Raw genomic sequence first — 22,175 nt, 5'->3', positions numbered from 1 at the left:
TGTAGATGAGAGAACGGATAGGTAGAAAGAGTGCATTAAAGCCTCTATGAGGGGGAACATTTGTATGATGTGATAGAAGAGGAAACAGGAGTCGTTTTAGAAGAGATAAGGGATACAGTATTAGAATCAGAATTTAAAAGAGTTTTGGGGGACTTAAGATGAAATAAGGTAGAAGGGACAGATAACATTCAATCAGAATTTCTAAAATCATGGGGGGAGGTGGCAACAGAACGACTATTCACGTTGGTGTGCTGAACGTATAATTCTGGCGATATACCATCTGAATTTCCTAAAAATATCAGCCACGCAATTCCGAAGACTCCAAGAGCTGAAAAGTTCGAGAATTATCGCACTATTAGCTTAACAGTTCATGCATACAAGTTGATGACAAAAATAATATATAGAAGAATGGAAAAGAAAACTGAGAACGTGTTAGGTGATGATCAGTTTTGCTTTAGAAAAGGTAAAGGTACTAGAGAGGCAATTCTGACGTTGCCGGTTGATAATAGAAGTAAGCTTAAAGAAAAATCGAGACATGTTCATAAGAACTGTCGACCTGGAAAAAGCATTCAATAATATAAAATGGTGCAAGATGTACGAAATTCTGAGAAAAATAGGGGTAAGCTATAACGAGAGACGGGTAAAATACAATATGTACAAGAGCCAAGTGGGAATAAAAAGAGCGTACGACCAAGAACGAAGTGCTCGGATTAAAAATGGAATAAGACAGGGATGCGGTCTTTACCCCCTACTGTTCAGTGTGTACTTCGAAGAAGCAATGATGGATATAAAAGGTTCAGGAGCGGAATTAAAATTCAGGGTGACACGATATCAATGATACGATTTGCTGGTGACATGTGAATGAGAAACTTTTTTAAGTGGATACCAGTTTGGCCAAACGATGTTGTTTAAACATTTATGTACAAGTAAGGTAACAAAAGTAATATAAATGATCTACCTTACATCGGACGACTCAAAGTTAAAAAATGTTTCACTAAAATGTAATGGAACGAGCTTCCTCTGTCAGTCTTACTGACAACAGTGGCAATGTGTATTAGGACTAGACTGCTTTTCGGCAGTCAACAGCGTTGCTCAAGGCAGAAAATACGCAGTGATCCCTTTTCCCGTTCTGGAGACGTAACAACACCTTTTCCTACCAATTTTACTGTAATCTGGAATGAAAGTCAAAACTCAAACGTATAACCATTAGTTCACTATGCTTTAACGAGACTCTGGAGAATAAGTTATCTGTTCTGAAATACCCTGCCGCCGCATTCCTAAGGTTTATGATTTTTACTGAGCAGGTCTCCTGGTATCCCCTTGTCAGGCGCATTGCCGCTGAGTGCTCAGTTATTTTATGCAGTTAGTGACTGTGCACCCTTTGGCTCTCATTTATGAAGACGTGGCGTTGTGCGGCTAGTCTGCAGAAATGGACAGTGCAATACCGCAGCCACCTCCAGATGCAGGTAGGCGTATGCCCTCAGAATGCCGGCTCGCCGAAGGCGATGTCCCATGCCATGACCTCAGTCCGGAAATTTTCGAATCATGGGGGGACCGCCAAATATTCCTCTCCCTCTCTCCCACAACGCAGGACTAGAAAGTTTGGCGAAAGCAAGCCTGCCGCCCGTTGCACACATACGAAAAATGGAGGAAGACAGTGAAACTGGTAGTTTGGTAATCGTTGGGAAATTGTGAACATTAAGTAATATTTAGAAAGGGGGATGTACTGAAGTGTGCTGGATCATTTAATATTAAATTCGGAATGTTGACCACATGTTTGTTGATATCCAGGACTTCCAACATGTTAAGTAGTTGGCCTCTGGTTTCTGAGTGGAGGACATGTGGCTGTGGTTGGTAACTGTGGCCCTCACTGAGTGCATCCTCACCGAATACGGAGTCATAATTCTGCAGCATCAATCTCCATTCAGCAGAAAGTAAAATTTAAAACATTAGAGTAATGAACTATATTACTGATTAAAATATCGCAGTTCCGATTGAGACATAATACACTTCTATTCGTTCAATGTTCTTCAGATTATAAGAACCTTTTCCGAAGGTGTGATGTATTTATCATTTTCTGTCCACTGTTTTTTGAAAATAACGATCATGATTTTACATCGCCTAAAGAAATTTTTTACGAAGCACGTAATTCATGTGTCTCATCGTATTTGGTTAAGTTCACAGAAACGATGGTAACACTGACAGTTAATCCGAACTGACATTTGGTAACTGAATTCGATTCTATCTGAAGTTTGCTACTTAGTCAAAACATTTCCCAACCACTGGTCGTGAAGATCGCTTAGTAGTAAGTAACTGTACAATGTTCTGATCTTCCATTCAGTAATAGCTTTCGGCACGCCTTCAACCATTTCATTACTATGCTCACCAGACAAATTATTCGTCGCCTCATTAACATGACACAGTGGCGAGTGGTCGCCTTGGATTGTTCCAGACGGTTTAGAACTGACACAATACAGTTATGCGCCCTCCGACACCATCTTCAATAATGGTAATGAAATGATGTGTTTGTGCCAGTCCGTTGCCTGAAACGACAGACGGACGATGGGTCAACGTGGAATGATGCACCTTCATCAGTCACGTAACACGATATAAGAACAGTGGTCGTAAAAGGTTCCCAAACGACACGAGAGTGGTGTCACATCTTCAAATGACATTTCCTAATCCATCGGTAACTGCATCTGTATGTGGGTGGAGATCCAGATCAACAATGTTCCGAGTTAACGTTGCAAAGGGAAATGCATGCAGTGGACACTAACTGCCAGGTACCTCTCAGAAGACCATAACACTGCTTGCGTACACTCAGCCAAACACCACACAAAATGGACGCTGTCTGACTGAAGGAGTATAGTGTTGCCCAAAGAGTCGACATTTTTGATCTTTTCAAATTTTGCAAGGTGACGAGTACACCGAGGACAGAATGAAGCGGTTACCAACAGTGTGTGTGTGGAAAGACTACACCTACAACTATATCTACATCTACATCTATACTCCGCAAGCAACCTGACGGTGAGTGGCGGGGGGTACTTTGAGTACCTATATCGGTTCTCCCTTCTGTTCCAGTCTCGTATTATTTGGTTTGCCTCTGATTTTATCCTCATGGTCTCTCCGCGAGATATAGATAGGAGGGAGCAATATACTGCTTGACTCCTCGGTGAAGGTATGTTCTCGAAACTTCAACAAAAGCCCGTACCGAGCTACTCAACGTCTCTCTTGCAGAGTCTTCCACTGGAGTTTATCTATCATCTCCGTAACGCCTTGCGATTACTAAATGATCCTGAAATGAAGCGCGCTTCTCTCCGTTGGATATTCTCTATTTGTTCTATAAACCCTATCTGGTACGGATCCCACACCGGTGAGCAGTATTCAAGCAGCGGGTGAACAAGTGTATTGGAACCTACTTCCTTTGTTTCCGGACTGCATTTCCTTAGGATTCCTCCAGTGAATCCCAGTCTGGCATCTGCTTTACCGACGATTAATTGTATATGGTAATTCCATTTTAAATCACTCCTAATGCCTACTCCCAGATAATTTATGGAATTAACGGCTTCCGGTTACTGACCGGCTATATGTTAGTTAAATGATAAGGGATCTTTCTTTCTATGTATTAGCAGCACACTACACGTGTCTACATTGAGATTCAATTGACATTCCCTCCACCATGCGTCAGTTCGTTGCAGATCCTACAGCATTTCAGTACAATTTTCCACTGTTACAACCTCTCGATATACTACAGCATCATCCGCAAAAAGCCTCAGTGAACTTCCGATGTTATCCACAAGGTCATTTATGTATATTGTGAATAGCAACGGTCCTACGACACTCCACTGTGGCATACCTGAAATCACTCTTACTTCCGAGGACTTCTCTCCATTGAGAATGACATGCTGCGTTCTTTTATCTAGAAACTCTTCAATCCAAGCACACATTAGGTCTGATAGTCCATATGCTCTTACTTTGTTCATTAGCGACGGTGGGGAACTGTATCAAACGCCTTGCTGAAGTCAAGAAACACGGCATCTACCTGGGAACCCATGTCTATGGCCCTGTGAGTCTCGTGGACGAACAGCGCGAGCTGGGTTTCACGCGATCGTCTGTTTCGAAACCCATGTTGATTCCTACTGAGTAGATTTCTAGTCTCCAGAAAAGTCATTATACTCGAATATAATACGTGTTCCAAAATTCTACAACCGAGCGACGTTAGAGATATAGGTCTATAGTCCTGCACATTTGTTCGACGTCCGTTCTTGAAAATGGGGATGACCTGAGCCCTTTTCCAATCTTTTGGAACGTTACGCTCTTCTAGAAACCTACGGCACACCGCTGCAAGATGGGGGGCAAGTTCCTTCGCATACTCTGTATAAAATCGAACTGGTATCCTATGAGATCCAGTGGCCTTTCTCTCTTGAACGATTTTAATAGTTTTTCCATCCCTTTGTCATCTAGTTCGATATTTACCATTTTGTCATCTGTGCGACAATCTAGAGAAGGAACTACAGTGCAGTCTTTCTTTGTGAAACAGCTTTGGAAAAAGAGATTTAGTATTTCGGCCTTTACTCTGTCATCCTCTGTTTTTCTTTGTGAAACAGCTTTGGAAAAAGAGATTTAGTATTTCGGCCTTTACTCTGTCATCCTCTGTTTAAGTACCATTTGGATCACAAGGTGTCTGGACATTTTGTTTTGATCCACCTACCGCTTTGACGTAATACCAAAATTTCTTAGGATTTTCTGCCAAGTCAGTACATAGAACTTTACTTCGAAGTACAGTGTACATGAAACTGGATGTTTATTTCAACAGTGTATGTTACCAAGCGTTGCTCTTCCTTCTACACATTCATTATGAGAGTGGTGTACACAATCCAGTCTTCCACGATGGCTGTGTTCAGAGAGCCACACGCATACGTCTAGTTTTACGTGCACTCAAACGTCGTATAAAATTTCTACTAACGTACAACTGTTTTATCCCACAAAAGACACCTAGGACTATTTTGAACATCGGGCGAAACTTAAATTCAAATTCCTCACAATTTCGTGAATCGTTAATCAGTGCCATCACCTGAATGTGGTATACCTGAAACAACTAGTCAACTCCTTTTACCCGAGAGAGTGTGCCCATTGTCAAGGCTTCAGACGATATTACACGCTATTAGCGTGATGAGAAATGGTTTATCCTGCGCGCTTGTATGTAACTTTCAGTATCTGATGGTCGACTTCGTGTGTGTATCCATACCGTCTTAAGATATGTGAGTGGATAGAACAGTGGCGCGAAAACGTCACAGGTAGCGTCTTCTCGCGGGAGAGCACTTGCTTAAATTATGGAGGAGCGAACGTCACACCGGGAGAAGCTGTGCTCTCTTCCCGACGGAGTTGAAGAGGTCGTCGTGCCTTATTCGTAGCTCCATGCCAAGAGTACGTCACAGGGTGCGCCCTTTGTTACCGACCTGGTGTCCTAGAAAGCATACAGTTACCACCTTTATCGATTCCACAGCAGCTTCATCGAGACATCTTCATCGCATCGCCAAACCACACACTTACGCATACGCGCCACTCATCACCCGAGTGCCCATAAAACTGCTGTTTAGTTGTGTCATGATTTCCTGAGAAGCATATTTCTGTTTCTATTTTAGAATACACTGGGGAAAAGGATGTCCCGTCACCAAGAAGAAGTGCAAGGTAGGCGACTTTGTGGGGCGGCGGGTGGAATTTATGTTATATAAAAGTTTGTTTGCATGTAGATACACTGCATTTCCCGGCCGATGCACCATATGTGGGGCGGCGGATAGAATTAATGTTGCTGTTTGAATGTTGAAACACTTCCCGGCCGATGCACCATATGTGGGGCGGCGGGTGGAATTTATGATTGCTAAAAATGTTTGTTGAAACACTTCCCGGCCGATTAACCATATGTGGGGCGGCTGGTGGAATTATGTTGTTGTATATAAATGTTTGGTTTGTAGAATGTAAAACCAGTTCCTATTGTTTAGAATGTTATTTATGCTGTCTTTCGCCGTTCTCCACACTGGCTCTCTAACTACAATATTGGCAACCAGAAAGTGTTTAGCAAAACGTGAAGCCTGTAATTAGAATTCCTAGTGCCCACCTCATCTGAGAATACACTTATAGTTACAGCTTATAGCTCTGAAGAATTAGGAGATTGTCCGGGATTTATAATCAAAAACGGTCTTGAAAATAGTTGAGTATATTCTGAAAGTCACAGATGAATAACAAAAGGATCCACACAACCTAACTAACAGAGCAGTTCAGAGTCTAATGCGCGGATGCTACTATAATTGTCCAAATTGAATATTTAAATGAATGCTCGCCATAATTTGATGATTAGTTTCATCAAACGCCACGCTAAATAAAAGTAGAATGTTTGTCCCGCGACGGCACGTGAAAATACGACAATACGGAAACTGAAGATCGATAATTAAAGTAAACCCAGAATTAACACTTCACTCGCAAATGATTTCATGGTTACGCGTATCTCGAGTAACTTAATACGGCATCCGAGGCTGTTTGTAGCAATGATACCGACGCGACGCGACTCCCGACACAGATAAAGTGCTATTCAGCGTCTGGAGAGAACTGGGACCTTCCTTCCTCGCGCAGCGTTCTTATATATAAAGCCGCGGTGCGGACGGCTAAGGGAACGCCTGATCAAATCGGCTCTCCCGACTAGCCGCTCGGCTAGTAATGCACCACTAGCACAGAGTTATTGAATAAATCATAGCTTCTTTTGCTGATGACCGATGAAGCTCTTAATTTAAATGTGCATTCAGCACGCAGGTAAGTGTTGATAATAAAATCTTGACATGGCTAAGTTAAATATTTTTGGCGAGAGAATTAATTTAATTACACTGCACGCAGTAGACGAGCTCTGAACTGGCCCTTTGGAGATACGCTATCGCTATAGTTTTATAGGTATTCAAAAGAAACTTCTCACATCTTCATAGTTATAGCGGATCTCCAACCTACTTAAATATAAACATCCTAGCCTTATTTATTAGCCTACTTAATCTATCTTGCTTCCTTTGGTTTTGAGACGAAAACCAGAAAATCATGAATTTCCACTTATATCTTAATTTGTGAGATCCAGAAGACTGTTTTTATTAAATAATTATGAAAAATGAATCTGATTATAAATGTTGAAGTCTCTAGCTCTTTCCTGTTGCGCCAATGATTTTTACAGAAAAACGTCCAAATTTCGAAAATGGCTAAAGTTATCGAACTGATATTCAACACGTATTAATTTAGTATTACTCCTGACATGCTAGAAACATTTTAGGTTATTTATTTGATTTTTAAAGTATTGCGCAACATTTATGACGTCAGAGCTAGTTAGAACGGACTGGCTGGCACACAATGGAAAGACTGCTGTGAATTTACTACGGCGTGAGTAGGCTGCATCTCTACAACTTTCTACATATGAAAGATGCCTTCTATTAAGATTTCACGCCAGTCGTAAAAGACGGGTGCTAGCAGAGCCAACAATTGAGGATGCATCTCAGATTTGCTATCAATACGCGCTGTAACGGTCGTGAACGCTACTTGGAGATCGGACGTAGTGAGTCGATGTCAGTCAAGAAAGCCTTTAAGAAGACAACGATTCCATAATTAAGAGCTCACCCCATCAATCCACGTCCTCCGCACAGGTCCCTTTCAAGGATATTGGTATCTGGTTCGTGGTTCGCGCGAGATGAAAACACGGCGGCAATCACTGTTCAGACTACACCTGGACTCGCCTGTGAACATAACCTGGGACCACTGTTCCAATGACCATGGACTATGTTCTTGACACCAGGCTTTACGGGCTCTCCTGTGACCAGGGGTCAGCGGAATGCACCTTGCAGGTCTCCGGGTGAATAAACCATGTCTGTTCAGTTGTCTGGAGACACTATGTCTGGAGACAACTGTTCCAGTAGCTGCGGTAAGGTCCCGAACAAGGCAACCTGCAGTACTCCGTGGCAGTCTGCGTGCATTGATGGTGAGATATCGGTCTTCTTGTGGTGTTGAACACTGTGGACGTCCAGTACTGTAGCGCCTGCACACGTTTCCTGTCTGCTGGAATCGTTGCGATAGCCTTGAGAGCACGCTTTGTGGCACACGGAGGGACCGTGCTACGACCTGCTGTGTTTGACCAGCCTCCAGTCGCCCTAGTACTCTGCCCCTCATAACGTCATAAATATGTATTCTTTGAGCCATTTTCAACACACAATCAGAATTAGCACGTGTGAAAACGTCTGCACACTTACTTGCTCCAACGTACTCTGACGTGCACCAACACACCTCTGAGTATGTGGACTGCTGCTAGCGCCATTTTGCGACCACCGCAAGGTCAAATGCACCGCATGGTTACACCCCGAGGTGCTTTAAGCCCGCAAACGGTCCTCCAGAATAGGTTGTTTCACCATGAATCAGCATTATTCTTAATTTATGAGCACGAGCGTACATTACAGATACGTGGAGCTGGATGTTCCTTCCATGACACTGCAAAACATTTGGCAAGAACGTCACCACTGTACATATCTGCTGGCAGCAGTGGCCACGGGAAGGTACACTCGCAAGAAAACTGGGCTCCGAGCGACCACGTGGAATTACTGAGAGAGAAGGCTGTGGCCCGTCGTAACTGCGTCTGCTGCAGCAACTATAGAGACAGTCGGCACCACAGTGACACAACGAGCTGTTACAAATAGGTTACTTCAACGACAGCACCGAACCAGACGCCCCGTAGCGTGCATTCTGCGAACCTCAAACCACCGCCGTTTGCGAATTCAGTGGTGTCAAACGAGAGCTCATTGGAGGTCGGAATAGAGACCTGTTGTATCTTCTGATGAAACCCGGTTCTGCCTCGATTCCAGTGACCGTGCGTTGGTTAGGAGGACGCCAGCTGTGCGCCAGCAACCAGCTTGCCTGCTTGCTGGACACAATTGACATGCACCCAAGGTTGTGGTCTTGGGTGTGATTTCGGGTTACAGCAGGAGAACTTCCGTGACAACTCACGTATCCTGACTGCAGTTTTGTACGTCAGTCTGGTGATACGATCTGTAGCCCCGCCATTCATGTACAGCATCCAAGGGGTCTTTTGCTACAGGAAAATGCTCGCTACATACCGTTAGTGTAACTCAGAAAGCTCTACAGTGTGTCGATATTAAGTGGTTTGCAGGCTGCTGTGGCTCACCTGTTCTAGGCGCTTCAGTCTGGAACCGCGCGGCCGCTACGATCGCAGGTTCGAAACCTGCCTCGGGCATGAATGTGTGTGACGTCTTTAGGTTGCTTAGGTTTAAACAGGTCTAAGTTCTAGGGGACTGATGATCTCAGATGTTAAGTTCCATAGTGGTCAGAGCCATTTGAACCATTTTGAAGTCGTTTATTTTAGCTTAACGATTTACCAGCCTGCCCTGTTTCACGCGGGTAATTGCCTAAATTCTGTCAATACTTTTTCATGCTCGTCTACTTCGTTCAGCCTGATTTATAATTTTGGGTCTCTGGTCACAGCGGATGTGTCTTCCAGCCCGGCAGACGTGCCTGCCTAAAGTTTGCTGAACATAGTATATCTGTTTATTAAGTTACACTTATTCACCATCGGGCCACGCTAAGTGAAGTCAGTTAAAAATTATTTTCAGAAGGTCACGTGATGTTGCTTGTGGCTAATAGAAGCCCCAGCCTAGGACCTCTTCCTCTCTCTGTAAGTAAGAACGATTCCTTGACATTAGCACTGCTCTGACCCTAGGTTTCAGATTTTCCACTTCATACTTTCGTGCGACGCTCTCTTCTGGTTTGCAGTCGTTCCCTACAGGGACGACACTTTACATTAATCCGGTTAGTGAGTTACGGAAATACTTTTCAAGAGCCCCACTTTATACCGTTCCAGAGTTAAAGTCAGGATGGAAATGATACCACTTGCCTAAAAGGAATTCTTCGGACTTTACTTTAAAAAAGCAGTGAATGGCTACGCCCTCCTGCCATTCTTGGCAGAAATCCTCATTTCTCTTCCTCTACAGATGACACTTTGCTTTCTCCCGACGTAGATGACAAATTAATTACTGAATAGAGAATAGCAGGAATCAGTACTATTTATATTATCACGTATATTATGTTACCCTTTTCCAGTTTCGAGTGTCTCGCACCCATCTACAGATGCTAAATACTTAAGGTCTTACATGAAACAGACAGTAGATTTATTAATTTCTGTATATATTCGTATAATAATCATTCTGCGACCAGTGTGTTTTTACGCAATTGCAGTTATTTCAAACAAGTGATGATGCATATCGACGGAAAAGTGCGGTAGAATCGGGGGGCTATATCGGTTATACTTTACTTTACAAAATCAAGCACAGAGAAACATTTCTAAACTGTAGATATAATAGGCAAAAACTGCAAAGATAATACTTAACATGTATCACTTATTAAAGTCAGAAAATACATATATATAAAGAAAAATGGCATTATTTTCACATCTTCTACAGGTACGAAATTAGCTTTTAGAAGGTGTATGACTGCTATTTTTCCATAATTTATAGGGTTACTACTTGTTTTAGGTTTCATTTTCTGGTAAGAACATGCTTTTAAAGATGTTGATCTATCTCTGCAGCTGTTTACTTTTTTTCTCCCTTCAAAATGTCACTGTACTGTGAAAGTAAATAGTTTACCTGTTCTTTATGTTTTATCACAGACGACGCTTTCGTTGGTAACACTTCACTGTTACGTTTATTACCTTGCCTCCATAAGCCTTTCTACCTCTAATTTCTTTGTACAGGTCAGTCATGCTCGTAATTACGTTTAGAGATAGGAATAATTTTATCAGTTACTTCACTTTAGATCGACAAAGGAAAGCGATTTTGACAGACAGCTCTGTTATCGTAGCTTTGCTGATGGAGCAATACCGATATTTTCCTGAGGTGATATAGGAAAACGACGAAACATTGAAATCATAAGCTTGAACCAGTAACCACCACCAAATATGTAGTTAAGGACTACATTACTTCAGACTGCTAGTACCAAATATACAATAGAATCTGTAATCACATTTGAATAAATTACTTTGATAACATGGAAAATACAGGTAGTACTGTTCGTCGCGTCTCTCGACACTTTAATATTTCACTCACCACACTCGGACTTGCTGCTGACTTCAGTGCATCGACCACGGTGCCACGCCTCTGTTGCATTTCTAGACTTATGTAGTCGGTAATGTTTTCTGACCTCGGGCCGCTATGGAATGTTTACGCTTGTATCGAAAATGACAATACTATGCACAGCAGCAATAACAAACCATTGTGAAAACAGTGTTCGTTCGTGTGTGCTGTTGTGCGCTGTGGTTACTACTGCTCATATTAAGAATCATGCGAGAGGTGGCTGTACCTGGTCTTTCTAGTGGCTCTCCACCAGCTTTGATGTCACTTTTGTGACGTGTTCCTCCATTACATGTTCGTTTCTCTTGTAAGCTATAACCTGTCTTTCCTGCTACAAGGATGCGAAACTTGTCTCGGCAGCCAAAGTGATATGACCTGATGATGGAAAGCTTATAGTGTGCGACTAATACCTTCACCCATCATTATCAGTCTTGATCATATATTATTATATAATGAACAATATGGCTGATTTAAGCCTACTACTACCTTCATAACTGTTACAAATTATAAATGAGACTAGAATACACAATATTAATGTTGGACAGTCATACTGTGTATTCAAGTTTTAGTTTGTCTATTTTGCTCCAAGACCTGAAGGAATATTCCATAAATAAATTAAAAAAGAAAACACAGTGCTGTAACCTTTACTGAAGACCTGGCTTAGAGAAAAATATCGAAGAATGCCTGTAAGTAAAACATGGATGACTGTCTTAGCACGCCATTAGAGTGATGTGATACCAGTATCGCCATTTGCATATAGGTACATGAAACTTCATGAACAAGTTCTAGCAACGGCCTGAGCGCTTCCTACAGTTTAGCAAACGCGATCTACAGCAGATAGACGACCTCGGTGATGAGGTTCAGCAGTTTAAAATTATACAATAATAGTTATTACCTAAAGTTGTTTCACATGGCTAAGGTGAGTGTCTAACAGTGAAATGAAAGCTACAATCAAATATGTAGCAACGACGTACTTACTTAAAAGCGGAATAAAACGTGTAAAAATGCAGTCTACTAATATAAAACATTTTAGCAAGCGAAACCTAATAAAACACGATGTTGTGTGAAAGATGATTAAATGAAACAGTAACTGTTTACTGAAAACTCCTGACAGATTACAGCGCATTCAGAGTACACTCCAGCCGATGCGGCCTCGTGAGGCCTCTGTGGAATGTTTCGTTTCCCCGTTGCGGTGCTCGTCAGTTTGTGAATACATGAAAGTAGGCATTCAAGCTAAATGCAGCACTTATTTTTTATAGGTTTTACGTCTTCATAAAAACTATAAAATTTAAAAAAAGGCCTTCAGCAGTCAATATTTTGTATGTAATTTATTTAAGCGACGAGTTTCAGCGTTTCACTGTGCCACCTTCAGGCCCCCTGACCAATTTGTACGAGAAATCCAGTCTCACGTTCAGTCGAAATAGGGGCCAGCATTACGTTACTGTTATCCGCAGCCTTCTCTTTGTTCACAGGTAATTTACCTTAAAAATACAGGCGGTGAACGTGCTTAATTTTACATTTTATACTGAACAGCCCAAGTCCCTAAACCATGTTTTCAATGATGAATTTTCACATACTTTTGCCTTCCCTTTTGCCTGTCTAAAATATTAACTCAGCATCTTTCCGTCAAGAGTGAGAAACTCGTTACGTACTACAGATGGACTTCCCCGAAAAACCATTACAGTGTGTACCATAGATCATCAGAAAGTTTAATCGCTTCCAAAAAGGAGGTGCGCGAGTATTTATTTGTTTACAGGTAGGCCTACACGTCTGCTGTGATTGCACACATCTGCTTTGAGCACTCAGTCACGAACATTGAACAAAATTTAGACATCCTGCATAGAGCTCATAAGGGACGTTTTCTTATCATTTTGGTAGCAACTGTAATATACACCCACAAAAAGAAAGAACCAGATTTAATCCTCAACGAGCAAGGCGAGTTCAATCATAACGCCCATTTTAGTATTTATGACGTCTTACTAAGATGACAACTGTTGCGTGTAGAGGTCCAGGCCGAGAGATGGTGCATGATGGAGAAGCTGGAAGATGCGTGCACGTCGATGGACGTCAGACGACTGAGCGGATCGCGGCACAACACCGAAATAGCGGGACCCACGGAAACAGACCATGGAGGAAAACAAGTCTACACCAGCGCCATAGACATAGCAATCGCCCTTTGTTTTTAGATCGTATAAAAATGATAATTTTACTGTGTATTTTAATACTGACAAGCACAGATTTTAACCTTGATATTTACAGATTTTAATTATTTTTATAGATAAAAGTTAATTACAACAATCTACTGAATACAGTACGTGCATACGTAATGTAACAAATGTACCAGACGCCACCTGTTGGTAATAGTGTTAAAATTAATATAAATGACGTGCATTCTGCCAACCAATTTTATGTGACGCAGCATGTGAAAGTTGCTGTATTTGGACCGGTTACTCCTGTAACTGAAATATCAGGTACGTACTGGTAATTTGATGTTGATTAGGTAGGATGAAAAAGGCTTGCATTCGTGAAATATTATTGTGGTATCATTATCGTTACAGATCTGAAGATGGTTCTCTAGAAACCGACACCGGTCATATTTTGCAATCAAGACGGATTAAAAGTTACATTACAGAAGGTTCTCAGCAGTCAGTGCGACGGATTGCTAACCGAAGGGGCCCGGCTTCGATTCCCGCTGGGGACTGAGCAATGTTTGTTTATAGGTTCGTATCGTCATAACTGATATTCCGTGGCTGCATGAGCCCATCCAGAAAGCCAATTTAAAGAAAAAAAGCTACAGAAAATGCTTAATATGACAACCATCTCGTTGGCAACTTTGACAACAGTGGATTTTACGTGGAGGCGCAAAGGCTTGGCCCCCGGCTCACTTCACCTGACAAGACTGGATTTTCATTTGCGGTGCTACATGAGAGCCCTGGTGTACGAGATACCAGTTGCATCACTACAAGATCTTGTGGGACGAATACAAGCAGCGGATACAGCCAAATGTGATACGCCGGGGTTCAGCAAGGTATCATAGGCGACGCACAAAATCTATCGAAGTTGGTGGTCGTCTGTTGAGCACTTTCTGTAAGTGAATTATACTAATATTTATTGACAGAGCTGTTCTTTGTCTCCTTAATTTCTTGCCTAGCTTGTGTGGTCCAAACAGCCTACATTCTCCTCAACGTTTCAGAGACCGTTGTACGCAAACTGTTTTTCAACATAAGTCGAACAGCAAAATAAATTCGCATGGAACACATCTACCAGCCACTATGCCATATAATATGCCCGCTGATACACCCTGCATTTATCACAGAAAAAAACTCTCTGCGAATGTCTTGACGGAATCGCAACAGAAATGAAATTAATTTGTACAATCGTCATTACTTCCGTTTTCTTTCGTTCCTTCGATGCTGCAGAATTCATAGAGTTGTATGCCGACGTTACAATTACATTAAAGGCAATATGTTTTACCCATAAGCTTTTCGTTTCTTTTATTTATATAGCATCTTCAGTGACCTGTAATAAATGTTCCTTTTTTATACATGTAATAAATGTATTACGCAGTAGTAACAATATGTCGCTATTTTACATTCACTCATGCTCTTCTCCTGTTCTTGAGATTAGAAACAACTTTTTTACTGCAAATTTCAGGAGGTCAAATTATTGTTTAGTGTTACTTACGATTTCCAATGTTGTTGGGCCGTATGTGTGGTCCCGGACATATTTCTTAGTGTGTGTAAGTTGTTATGCGTGAATGTGTCGTTCCTTGTGAGAGAGTTTTTTCATTTTTTAAAGTAGATATATATATATATATATATATATATATATATATATATATATATATATATATATATATATGGGCTCTTGCATTTATAGTACACACAGATGGCACCGCCATATGTTACTTGATGCCGACTATGTGACTATCTCTGGGTGACAAAGATTCATTAATTATGTACTCTTGTTAAATTTCTGTTTTTTTATTATTTTAGTATGTAACATAATTATTGAGTTATTGCTTATATTTATTTGGTCATTAATTACTTTCTATTCCACTGCATGGGCTCCTTGTATGTGAAAGTTTTCCTGTAATGTCAGGAGTTCTTTTGTTGTGGTTGTTCTCTCTACTAATTTTCATGTCTGGTTTAATGTTAAAGCATTCATACCGTTTAATGGGTATTTTCATACCTCCAGCTTCTTAAATGTTCTTTATACATAGTTTTGAAATTCCCGCCTTCCATCCCCAGATATAATTATTCATATTCTTAGCGATCTAACTGGTATGTACCTGCTCCTTGTAATTAATAGGGTTTTTCTGTCATTCATTGTACGCGAATGAGAAGTGTTCGTGGTTCTGTAGGAAATGTGTAATATCTATTTCTTTAAAATATTTGCTACTCTGTTAATTTTTGTATGATAAAGTGTACCTATTCATTATGTTAGTCGTGTCATGAGCGTTACTGTTTGGAGTTTTCGTGGGTGCAGTAGTGTGTGTGGGGCTCTTTGGTGTTTATAATCTCTGCTTGTTTTCATTTTCTTTATTTGTGTTTTGATTTTTTGCTTGAGTATTTGTACTGTATGGTTGTTGTGCCCAATGTTTGAGGCTATGAGATGCATTGTTCGTAATTCATTTTCATAGTTTTCTTCGCTGAGTGGGACATTATTTAGTTTGTGTAACATGTGTCATAGGATGGCTGATTTTCGATTTTGCGGGTGGTTGAATGTAGTATGAAGAACTCTATTGTGGCTGCTGCCCCCTGAAGATGTGAAGTGTGAGCTGTCTATCTGTTGTTGTATCCAAGAAATATATTTGCTTTTGTGTTTCTTCTTCCACGGTGAATTGAATACTTTATGTATACTATTTATGTCTGTATGAAGTTTATCTATTTTCTCTGTTGTTTCATCTACTATACTGATTATGTCTTCCAAATCTCTGTATCAATAAAGAACTTAGTTTTTTTGTGTTGACTGAATCAAACAATTGTGTTTTTATGTGTGTGATGAATACGTTTTCCATCGATCCTGATATTGGGGATCCCATTGGAATACCATCTTTTTGTAAGTAAAATGACATTTAAAATTTGAAGTAATTTTGAGATGTCATTGCTTTGAGCGTTTTGGTTATTTCATTAACATTCACTATAGGTTGTTTGTTGTATGTCAGTAAGTAATCTTAAATTAGTTTTATCGTGTCTGCAGTGGGTACCGAGGTGTAAATGTTCTCTATGATGAAAGAGAGAAGTGATGCTCATTTTGTGGAATATGTAAGTCTTCTGGTTATGTTATGAATTAATTTGATTTTTCGCTGTTCTGCTGTTCTCTATTTCATAATCCTGCTTTACAATTTTTTTCATATATTTTGCCTGATTTTACGTTGGTGCTTTCACGAAATTAATAATGGTCCTCCACAGAATAAGGGATTTGTGAACCCTGGTTGGTTTCTGAGTGTCAGTACTTTTGCACTTTTCTGTGTGATGTGTTGTTTTTGTTTCTCTATGAATATGTGTTTGATGCCTTTGTGGCTGTTTTTATATATATCTGGAAACGTTCAGTCGGATCAGTTTGCAGGTTTATAATATTGTCAAAGGAGATGAAATTTCTAGTTTTTTTCTATATATTGCTCTTGATTGATCAGTATGTGTTGTTGCCGTTATCAGCTCCTGCGGCCATGATGTTGTTAGATTTTAGTTTTTACTTTAATTTCTTAGTGGTATTGAAACTGAAGTTTCCTGTTCTGCTGATTCTTTTATATGGTGATTATGTAGTCTCTTTCTTTCTTCATTAGTTCTCGCGTTGGCTCAATATTTACAATGTTATTTTCTGGTGTCTCTTATGGTTTAAGTGAAATTAATCCCAGAAAGAAATCAAACTATGTGAAATAAGGTATTCTGACGCATTTTATTGTTCTCGTGAAGTATTGAGGACTGTTTCTCGAAATAACATACAATATTTTATTGTAAAGTACAGGTGGTAACCCTGTAACGAACTGTTAGAAGCATCGTGTCAAATGTTTGTCTTGGTGTGCACAACGCATTGTTAGATGCATTCACTGGACACACTTAGGGTAATCAGTTTTTTAAACAATTATTTATTAATGAATGTATTCTTTTGATGTAGTAAGGATAATCTTTTTTTAATTTTTATTTTTTTACTGATGGTTCGACTATTTTTAGTTATTATTCTTGAAGGCCTCAACTGCAGATTGAAAATTTTCTAAGAATTTTTCGGTGCATGTCAGAACCAAATTAAAAGCTACATACTGTGTGTTACAAATTTGTGAGTGAAGGTGGATACAGCATTATGGAGACCATTAAAAGAAAATCATTACTAAAAATAATAATGCCTCTCGATCGTTTCCGTTTCACACCGCTGGATAGTTAATCGACGTGGGCAGCTTCGGCTGCGAGTCATGCATTTAGGGGAACGGAAATCTCATTGATCTACTGTGGAAAGCCTTTTGTAAATACACCGGACTCCGCTATCTATAGATTACTGCAATATTCGCCGGCAAACAAGTAACGCGAATGCGGAGGTGGCACTGAATGCGGGTGCAAACTTTCGGTGTCCCCTAATGAAGCCGAGTTCGGAAGCGAGTAATCTCTGTGGTGGACCTGTAAAACTGGGCGGCCGGAAAAAAAGGGAAAAACAGTGTGGCCCACGAAATATGATGCCATACCCAAAATTTATGAGCCGGCCTGTTAATACCGTCCCAGTGTTTGTCTGTTGTGATAGCCGGCAGCAGACCGCGAAATTTTCGAATTGCGCCGGGCTGGAATTCATTCAGCTGTTGGCAGCTAATGGAACGGCTTAACCAGCGGCCGCAGACGTAAGCCAGCCAGACCGCTAATGCGTCGGATGAGCCCGTGCCTGGCCGCGCGGCCCGATATTAAAAGAGTGCAGCGTATGTGTTGCTGCATTCGCCGCCGCCAATGCCAGATGTGTGGGTCGCTACCATCCCATTGTCGCTGCGTGGCTCTGCAACTGGCGGATGTTCTGATTCGTGCGCAGCACGTCTGCGCCGCTTATAGATGTCATGTGACTTCTGCTGTTCTAATATCTTTAACTGTTAGCATCTGTAGACTTAGAGGAAGCTTTTGACAATTTTGACTGGAATTCTCTGCTTTAAATTGTGAAGGTAGCATGGGTATGATACGGAGAGTGAAAAGCTATTTGCAACTTTCTCAGAAACGAGGATATAACATGAACATCAACAAAAGCTAAAGAAGGAAAATGAAGTGTAGTAGAATTAAATCAGTTGATGCTAAGGGAATCAGATAAAGAAACTAGACAATTAAAGTAGTAGATGAGTTTTGCTATTAGGGTAACAAAATAACTGATGATGCAGAGAGAATATAAAATGTAGACCGGCAAGGCAAGAAAAACATTTCTGAAGAACAACAATTTTTTACATCGAACATAGATTTAAGAGCTAGGAAGTCTTTCCTCTTGCGAAGCGCAGTCACGTATGAAAGTGGAACATGAACGATTAACTGTTAAGGTAAAAAGAGAACAGTAGTTTTCGAAATATCGTGCTACAGAGGAATGCTGGAGATCTACATCTACATCTACTCCATACTCAGCAAGCCACCTGACGGTGTGTGGCGGACGGTACCTTGAGTACCTCTATCGGTTCTCCCTTCTGTTCCAGTCTCGTATTGTTCGTGGAAGAAACGATTGTCGGTATGCCTCTGTGTGGGCTCTAATCTCTCTGATTTTATCATCATGGCCTCTTCGCGAGATATACGTAGGAAGAAGCTATATACTGCTTTACTCCTCGGTGAAGGTATGTTCCCGAAACTTCAACAAAGCCGTTACGGAGTCACTGAGTGTCTCTCTTGCCGAGTCTTCCACTGGAGTTTATCTATCATCTCCGTAACGCTTTCGCGATTACTAAACGATCACATAACGTAGCGCGCTGCTCTCCATTGGATCTTCTCCATCTCGTCTATCTGGTACGGATCCCACACCGGTGAGCAGTATTCAAGCAGTGGGCAAACAGGTGTACTGTAAACTACTTCCTTTGTTTCCGGACTGCATTTCCTTAGGATTCTCCCAGTCAATCTCAGTCTGGCATCTGCTTTACCGACGTTTTATTTTTTTTTTTTTGGTCATTCCATTTTAAATCACTCCTAATTCTTACTCTCAGATAATTTATGGAATTAACTGCTTCCAGTTGCTGAACTGCTATATTGTAGCTAAATGATAAAGGATATTTCTTTCTATGTATTCGCTGCGCATTACACTTGTCTACAGTGAGATTCAATTGCCATTCACTGCACTATGCGTCAGTTCGTTGCAGATCCTCCTGCATTTCCATTGTTACAACCTCTCGATATACTACAGCATCATCCTCAAAAAGCCTCAGTGAACTTCCGGTGTTATCCAAAAGGTCATTTATGTATATTGTGAATAGCAACGGTCCTACGACACACCTCTGCGGCACACCTGAAATCACTCTTACTTCGGAAGATTTCTCTCCACTGAGAATGACATGCTGCGTTCAGTTATCTAGGAACTCTTCAGTCCAGTCACACAATAGGTCTGATCGTCCATATGTTCTTACTTTGTTAATTAGCGACTGTGGGGAACTGTATCAAAGGCCTTGCGGAAGTCAAGAAACATGGCATCTACCTGGGAACCCGTGTCTATGACCCTCTGAGTCTCGTGGACGAATAGCGTGAGCTGGGTTTCACACGATCGTCTTTTTCGAAACCCATGCTGATTCCTACTGAATAGATTTCTAGTCTCCAGAAACGTCATTATATTCGAACATAATACGTGTTCCAAAATTCTACAACTGATCGTCGTTAGAGATATAGGTCTATAGTTCTGCACATCTGTTCGACGTCCCTTTTTGAAAACTGGGATGACCTGTGCCCTTTTCCTATCTTTTGGAACGCTACGCTCTTCTAAAGACCTACGGTTCACAGCTGTAAGAAGTGGTACATCGATAAAGTATCTAATGAGGATGTTTTGAACAGAACTGGGGAGAAAATAAACTTGTGGCACACCTTTATAGCACACATTCTGAGACATAAGGGGATCACCAATTTAGTATTGGAAGGAAGTACGGCGATAAAATACGTAGAGATTAAGAGATGAGTACAATAAGCAGATTCAGAAGGATGTAGATTGCAGTAGTTTTTCGGGGATGAAGAGGCTTGCAGACGATACGGTAGCATGAAGGAGCTGTATCAAACCAGACATGGGACTGAAGACCACAACAACTGCCACAGTTTTTAATGATACACATCTAGCACCTGCTACAATCTTTCGAACTCACTGTCAGCTAAAAACGTCCTATTACTCTGTCAGTACATGCTCTCGTACTAGAAAAAGCGGTTATCGCTGATACAACCAATTTCCGGTTACTTCGGGTACGTCTCGTCAACAGTTTAACCAGTCTGCTAAAACCGCACAAAGGAATCGGTCTCGGAAATAACATGTTTCCGGTTTTTAGTGCCATTACTTCCTGTAATAAACAAAGACTTTGAACAAAGAATGAAAACTTCTAATGAACGCTAAAGATTAGGAGATCACGGTCGATGAAATTGCAAAGTGTAGTAGACGCGCACAGTGACAACAAGGGCAAAAGGTCACATTTTCGGATGGTGACAGCCTTTTCACCCTGAAATAACTATAAAATTAAGGGTCAATTGTTACTTCAAGTTTATAGGACGCGAAAAAATTATAGGTTTAACAATCGAATCTACCTTCTCTTCCAAGTGACGTTGTGCGTGTTTTGTCCCTAATAGTTTTTGTGATTCTGCCATTTTTCATTATTTGAAAGCAAATGGAGCTCTGTACTTCACCGCTAGCATACTTCCATATTAGGTGTTGAACCAATCTGCAATAAAACTGAATTCCGAGGATGATAGAGAAAAACTACCGTAGAGACAACGTAGTGCGAGTCTTGCAGACTGGTACATTATGGTATCTGCAAAACTGCACCAAGCATTTTGTCATCTGTTTATTGCTGGTTTCTAACTGCAGCCTTTGTTTTTGTATTACCACGGATTGCTTTTCGCCGTTTCTATAAAGATCTAATATCTCAAAGCAACAGGAATTTACGGGTAAATAATACTTTTTTTTTAAAGGACCATTTACAAAACAGAAATTTTAGCAACGCTGGTTTGGTAGATTTGTATGCTGCTTTTAAATGCGGTTATTAGTCAAAAATGAAAAAATGTTATAGCCTAAAGCAAACAAACAGTGAAAAATAACTGTCATTCCAAACTGAAATACCGGTACCGGTTTTAACTGGTCAGTTTTTCCCCTCCCCATCTCTTACGACAGCCATACCAAAGATGATCCTGAGCCCCTGCGGTAACTGCCAAAGTTATCCCCACCCTCTCATTCATCCCGCCCACCCTCCGGCGGAAAAGAAATCCTTGTTGCAGTTTATTCTATGGAGATTTAGAAAATTTTATAAATATTATTTAAATGAACTGTTTTGATAACAATATTGCACACGTCAATTTCATTGTAACATTGTAGTAAATAAATTATAATTCTTATAAAGGAGCCAAGGTAGCCCCTGAGGGCCAGCAACCCTTATTACACCACAGAGGACGAGGTTGTCATTGCCCAAGGCGTATCAAAAGCACCATAGTCAACACCAAAAAATGTTCCAATGTGTGTGAAATTTTATGGGACTTAACTGCTAAGGTCATCAGTCCCTAAGCATACACACGACTTAACCTAAATTATCCTAAGGACAAACACACACACCCATGCCCGAGGGAGGACTCGAACCTCCACCGGGACCAGCCGCATGGTCAACACCTGCTGCTTACGTACAAGATAATGGAAATAGACATTCCAAGCACTACTTCCTGCAGAGGGAGCTCGAGCCATGGCCTGCAGGAAGTATCACTACGCCAAAAACTGATTCGCTGCACACAGCTATATAGGGGCTAGAATCAGCCCCGAAGTTCAGTTCACGCCGGATGACAACCTCGTGTGTTGCGACCGTTAAAGATTACGTCTTCGTCTCGGAATTGGACTGTTACTAGT

The sequence above is a fragment of the Schistocerca piceifrons genome, chromosome 5, assembly GCF_021461385.2.
Source record: "Schistocerca piceifrons isolate TAMUIC-IGC-003096 chromosome 5, iqSchPice1.1, whole genome shotgun sequence".
NCBI classification, from domain to species: Eukaryota; Metazoa; Arthropoda; class Insecta; order Orthoptera; family Acrididae; genus Schistocerca; species Schistocerca piceifrons.
Note: the sequence above shows the minus strand (reverse complement) of the source record.